The 6,899-nt window shown below is 43.2% G+C and overlaps 1 long non-coding RNA gene across 1 annotated transcript; it reads right to left on the bottom strand.

Annotated features, from left to right (window-relative positions):
• Window positions 1-466: 466 nt before the first annotated feature.
• Window positions 467-814, bottom strand: LOC145428475 (uncharacterized). Its single transcript, XR_013908766.1, has 2 exons — window positions 706-814; window positions 467-572 (listed from the first exon to the last, which is right to left on the bottom strand). It is a non-coding gene; the product is annotated as an uncharacterized LOC145428475 (long non-coding RNA).
• Window positions 815-6,899: the final 6,085 nt, after the last annotated feature.

Raw genomic sequence — 6,899 nt, 5'->3', positions numbered from 1 at the left:
GAGAATATATCAGATTGTAGAATTTATTAGATGGGGCGTAAGGTTTTTGTATACAGTTGTCAGTAAGTTGTTAGACTGTGACTACGCTTATGACTCCTGGGGAAAGGGCACGACAGTCACTGTCACATCAGGTATGAATTGTTATCTTTCTTGCTAAAGAGAGAAATTCCTGATCCCCCGGTACGATACAATGTATTCATTTTCATTTGTTTACAACTATAATGATAAATTTGATAAATTAAGTACTTATTTCAACAATTGTTGTAGTTTGTTACAGAATATGTTAAAAAAAGAATTTCAGACCAATTTTGTGAGAAGTAAGAAAAGTATCTGTAAGGAAGAGGACTCCCTTACTGCATTTATTTATATTATATGTATAGCACTTTGGAGCACACTGTTCACTTTATTAAAAGCACCTTATCAAGCACTTTATGAGCATTGCACTTTAAGCATGGATTTGCACACAAGCAGTTTAAATATTTATTGTCTATTTATTGGGAATTTTAAAATCAGTTGGTAGCCTTATTTCAGATCCTGCACAGCTGCTCCTCGTCAAGGAATGTGGTGGTTGTCTGTCAGGAGAGAAGAATGGTGATTGAGATTGTGATTAAGGTTTACCAATAAGGGAAACTAAGGCAAATGTGTGTATAAAATCTAGGGATAAAAGTGGTGTAAATAAGTGTTTGTAAGTTAATGATTACTCACCTTTCTTGCCTGTGTCCTCTTCAAGGTGTTTGGGCAAATGTTTCCCCGGGGGTCCAGACACCATTTAAAGGTTCCGGGAGAGACCATGGGTAAAGAGAGTGTGGTGAATCTTTTTGTGCTTGGGTTTCTGGGTTTTTATAATATTGGGTTTGGTGTAACATTAAGTGTGAAATATTTATTAATATGTAAATGTGAAAATGTATTTATGTATTTATTTATTCTTATTGATATATTGTATACTGTGGTGGAAGGTTGGGATTTAAGAATTTACCTGAGAGTGGAATAATGGTTGAGTCTGTGACAGCTGAACATATTTAAGGCTGCCAGTTGTCATTAGAGGGGGATTTTTGTGCTGTAAAGAAGCTCGACAAGTTAATTGTTGTAAGGAGAGCCGTATAGCGAATAAATACTTTGTTCCACTACACTTGCCTTGGTCTGTCTCACTGTGTTTCCAGCCGCTAAGGGCTGCCCTGTTACAAGTGGTGTCAGAAGTGTGTCACTCATGCCACAGTGAGAAGATGATGACAAGAGGTGGAAGAAAGCCAGGCCAAGAGGAGCAGCCTGATGAAGGAGTTGGAGCTTCATCTGAGCTAGAGGCCATGGCAGCAACAACCCCTGAGGACAAATTGGAGGAGTTGACAGGGTTGGTGAAATCTCTTATGCGGTCTCAAGCAGCCAGAGACCAAAAGTGGGAGAAGGATTTGTCACGTCAGGAGCAAAGGTGGAAAGGCATGCAGCATCAATTTCAGCAAATCCAGCTACAAGTTAATGCTGTAACTGATAAACCTGATCCACCAGAGGCGCCAGCGCCCCCTACAATATCTGAAGAACAAGAACTTGGATTCAATGGTGAAGACATTCCAGTGGCCAGTGGGTCCAGGTCTTTAATTGAACCAAAACTTTTTCCTCTGTCACCAGAAGATGACATTGAACATTTTCTGACTACGTTTGAAAGAATGGCAAATGTGTGTCGATGGCCCAGAGATGAGTGGGCTATTCGCCTGGTTCCCCTGTTGACAGGTAAAGCCCGCACAGCCTACATTCTTATGGATTTAACAGACTCTGAGAATTATGATAAGGTGAAAGAGGCAATTCTGGCAAAATATGAGATCACTGCTGACACCTACAGACGCCGCTTCAGATCTTCGAAAGTTGAACCAGGTGAGACGCCACGTGAACTTTATGTAAGATTGAAAGACCTGTTTTCAAGATGGATTAAACCTGAAAAATCAACTGTAGAAGAAATATCTGAGCAGATAATTCTGGAGCAGTTTTTGAGAATGGTTAACCCAGAGCTGGAGATTTGGATACGTGAGCATGACCCGAAGACTGCAAAGGAAGCAGCTAGCCTTGCAGAGGTTTTCACTTCAGCCAGAAAAGGAAGCAAGAGCACCTACTTCAGCCGGGAGACCCACTACGCCCAACCAAGTAAGTCCATTGGGGGTGAACAGGGTTCTGGTCAAGTTCAGGCTAGAAATCTTTCTAGTTCTAGGCAGCTCCCTTCCCATAGACCTCACAATGTGAAGAAATCCTTTAAGTCTTCAGTTCAGGATATTAAATGTTATCACTGTCATAACTTTGGCCATACACAACAATTTTGCCCTGCACTTAAGTCAAAACCATCTCTTTTATGTGCAGTTCCAAGACCAGCCACAGAGCCAGTAGGAAAGAAAGCTTGTACTGTCCCTGTTTTAATTAATGGGCGTAAAGAGGAAGCTTTGCTTGACTCTGGGTGCTTTCAGACTCTTGTACATTCTAGCATAATTTCAGGAGAAAAGCTAAGTGGGGTTGGGGCTACAATAAGTTGTGTGCATGGGGACGAACACAGGTACCCCACTGCTGAGGTTTACCTGACAGTGGGAGGTCAAACCTACTTGTTAGTGGTAGCTGTGGTTCCCAGTTTGCCATATTCAGTGATACTTGGTAATGACATCCCCACTCTTTTTGATCTAATACATCAGTCAGATTATGACCCTCAAGTGAGTGCTGAGAAAGACATTCAAGGCTTAGGTGATGAATCTGGAAGCTCACTTCCTCTAGATATGACAATTGAACCATTTAAACCCTGTCATGTAGTCACAAGAGCACAAAGTGCAAAGGAAAGGATGCAAGAACTACCCTTTTTTGAGGAGTCTCTCGAAACGGAGCCAGGGAAGATTAGGAAGTCTAGGGCTCAGAAAAGAAGAGAAAAGTTCAAAGGCTCAGGGGAAAAAGGTACAGCATTGTTCCCTAAGCCAAATAACCAACTTGAGTTTGATGTTCCCTCAGATTTAGGTGCACTCCAAAGAAGCGACCCTACTCTAAAACCCTGGTTTGAGAAGGTAACAGAGGTAGAGGGGGCTAGTCAAGGTCAGGTAAGCTGTCTTGCAGACACTGTTTACTTGATTAAAGGAGGCATCTTGTACCAGAGAAAGGGGAAGTGCGAAGCTGTGGCACTCCCACAACAGTTGAGAGACAAAGTTATGGATTTGGGTCATTCAATTCCATGGGCAGGTCATATGGCTTTTCACAAAACACTGAATAGGATCAGCAGCCATTTTGTTTGGCCAGGGATGTATGTCCAGGTTTCTGAGTTTTGCCGTTCCTGTGAAAAATGTCAGTTGACCTCAGGCAAAGGAGTAGCGCGAGCCCAGTTGCAACCATTGCCAATTATTGAAACACCATTTGAGAGGCTAGGCATGGATATCGTGGGCCCTTTAGAGAGGAGCTCCACCGGTCATCGCTACATATTAGTCATATGTGACTATGCAACGGTTTCCTGAGGCCTTCCCACTCAGATCAATTAAAGCTCGTCACATTGCTAATTGTCTTCTGCAGCTTTTCTCTAGGGTAGGCATACCAAGAGAAATTCTGACGGACTGTGGAACGAACTTTCTATCCAAGTTGTTGCAGCAGGTTTATAAGCTGTTAGGGATAAAGGGACTTAAGACCACCCCGTATCACCCCCAAACGGACGGGCTAGTGGAGAGATGCAACCAGACTCTCAAAAGTATGCTGCGCAAGTTTGTCTCTGACACAGGTGCTGACTGGGATCAATGGCTGCCCTACCTTCTGTTCGCCTACCGGGAGGTCCCGCAGGTTTCCACTGGCTTCTCGCCTTTTGAACTTTTATACGGTCGCCAAGTGAGAGGCCCCCTGGATCTGCTTAAGGACTGCTGGGAGGAATCCAAAGCAGAGGGCGAAAACATCGCAGCCTACGTCATCACCATGAGAGAGAGGTTGGAGAAAATGGCATCATTGATGCAAGACAACATGAAAGCTGCACAAAAACATCAAAAGACTTGGTATGATCAGAAGGCCAGGGATAGGGTCTTCCTTCCAGGTCAGAAAGTACTGTTATTGCTTCCCACCAGCGATGACAAGTTGCTGACAAAATGGCATGGACCATACGAGATCGTCAGACAAGTGAGTAAAGTCACTTATGAGCTGAATATGCCAGAAAGAGTTAAAAAATATCAGACATTTCACGTGAACTTGTTGAAAGAATTCCACAGCCGACAAGAGCCGGTCTATCAGTTACTGGTGCGTTCAGTTAAGGATGAGGAGGTGACTGAGAAGTTCTTTCCAACTAACAGTCAAGTTTGTGCTTCAGTTGACCTTTCTCATTTGTCTCCTACTGAGCAGGCTGATATAAAACCACTCGTGGACCCACAGCTCTTTCGAGAAACACCAGGCTTCACATCACTGGTTCAGCACAAGATACGGGTGAAGGAGGATGCACCCGTTCGACAAAAGAGCTACAGAATTCCAGAACGGTTGGTGCCAGTGCTGCAGAAAGAAATAAAACTGATGTTGGACCTGGGAATCATTGAGGTGTCTAGTGAGTGGTGCAGCCCGATTGTTTTGGTACCAAAGAAAGATGACACCCTGAGATTCTGTATTGATTTCAGATATTTGAATGCAGTATCCAAGTTTGATCCCTACCCAATGCCCAGGGTGGATGACCTGCTGGAGAGAGTTGGATCAGCAAGGTACATTACAACACTTGATCTGTGTAAAGGATACTGGCAAGTGGCTTTGGCACCAGAAGCGAGAGAGCTGACAGCCTTCAAAACTCCTTTTGGTATGTACCAATTTAAAGTCATGCCATTTGGGCTTCAAGGTGCACCAGCGACATTCCAACGATTAATGGACCATGTACTGAGAGATGTGTCAGCATTCTCTGCAGCATATCTGGATGACGTGGTGGTGTACAGCCAGTCCTGGGAAGAGCATGTCATTCACCTACAGAAGGTGCTACACTCCATCAGAATGGCTGGACTGACTATCAATCCCAAGAAGTGCTCCATAGCCAAGAGAGAAGTGGAGTACTTGGGCTTTGTAGTTGGCTCTGGGAAGATAAAGCCGCAGGTTGGAAAGATTGAAGCAATTCAGTCCTTCCCAGTTCCGACAACAAAAAGGAAGGTGAGAGGTTTTCTGGGTCTAGTAGGCTGGTACCGGAAATTCATACCTTCTTTTGCAGAGCGATCCACTGTACTGAATGACCTCACAAAAGGCTCAGCCCCCAACAAAGTGGGTTGGACAGAAGACTGTGAGCAAGCATTCAGAGACCTCAAGGAAGCAGTTTGCACACATCCAGTTCTACACAGTCCAGACTTCAACAAGCCATTCATCTTGCAAACTGATGCTTCAGGAGTTGACCTTGGTGCTGTCCTTCAGCAAGAGGTGGATGGTGAAAGAAGGCCTGTGGTGTTTCTGAGTCGGAAACTACTCGACAGGGAGACGAGGTATTCGACAGTGGAGAAAGAGTGTTTGGCCATGAAATGGGCTATTGAGGCCTTGAGGTATTATCTTCTGGGACGTCACTTCACTCTGGAGACTGATCATCGTGCCCTCCAGTGGTTGAACCGCATGAGGGATGCGAATGCCCGCATTGCAGGATGGTACCTGTCTCTGCAGCCTTATGACTTTACGGTCCAGTATAGGCCGGGGAAGTCAAATGTGGTTGCTGATTGTTTATCTAGGATGACAGAGGACTGAAGCACTTCGCGCTTAAGAGAGGGAGGAGGAAATGTAAGGAAGAGGACTCCCTTACTGCATTTATTTATATTATATGTATAGCACTTTGGAGCACACTGTTCACTTTATTAAAAGCACCTTATCAAGCACTTTATGAGCATTGCACTTTAAGCATGGATTTGCACACAAGCAGTTTAAATATTTATTGGGAATTTTAAAATCAGTTGGTAGCCTTATTTCAGATCCTGCACAGCTGCTCCTCGTCAAGGAATGTGGTGGTTGTCTGTCAGGAGAGAAGAATGGTGATTGAGATTGTGATTAAGGTTTACCAATAAGGGAAACTAAGGCAAATGTGTGTGTAAAATCTAGGGATAAAAGTGGTGTAAATAAGTGTTTGTAAGTTAATGATTACTCACCTTTCTTGCCTGTGTCCTCTTCAAGGTGTTTGGGCAAATGTTTCCCCGGGGGTCCAGACACCATTTAAAGGTTCCGGGAGAGACCATGGGTAAAGAGTGTGGTGAATCTTTTTGTGCTTGGGTTTCTGGGTTTTTATAATATTGGGTTTGGTGTAACATTAAGTGTGAAATATTTATTAATATGTAAATGTGAAAATGTATTTATGTATTTATTTATTCTTATTGATATATTGTATACTGTGGTGGAAGGTTGGGATTTAAGAATTTACCTGAGAGTGGAATAATGGTTGAGTCTGTGACAGCTGAACATATTTAAGGCTGCCAGTTGTCATTAGAGGGGGATTTTTGTGCTGTAAAGAAGCTCGACAAGTTAATTGTTGTAAGGAGAGCCGTATAGCGAATAAATACTTTGTTCCACTACACTTGCCTTGGTCTGTCTCACTGTGTTTCCAGCCGCTAAGGGCTACCCTGTTACAGTATCCATTAACTATTTCAAATGGCTTTAAGACTTATAAAATGGCTCTCCAGTTACAGCGTCATCAGTTAAGATATGTCTCCATTGGATGCAAGTTCTAATTTTACTTTTTGTCAGTGTGGTCTAAGGAGCTTGGAAAGAAAAGCGAAAAATTTCTTGTTCAAGTTACTTTTGTTCAAGTTCAAGCAACATAAAGAAGTCCAGACACTTTTCTTTCAAAGTTCCTTACATTATGATGACCTGGATGACTGAGAACCTTCACAGACTTTTTGTCAGTGTCACTTCAAATGTGAATTGTGTTCATATACATTTGCTATAAAAATGCGATATCGTCGAAATGGTCT

This window comes from Astatotilapia calliptera, chromosome 4, assembly GCF_964374335.1.
Source record: "Astatotilapia calliptera chromosome 4, fAstCal68.1, whole genome shotgun sequence".
NCBI lineage: Eukaryota > Metazoa > Chordata > Actinopteri > Cichliformes > Cichlidae > Astatotilapia > Astatotilapia calliptera.
Note: the sequence above shows the minus strand (reverse complement) of the source record. Positions and strands in the feature narration are given on the sequence as shown.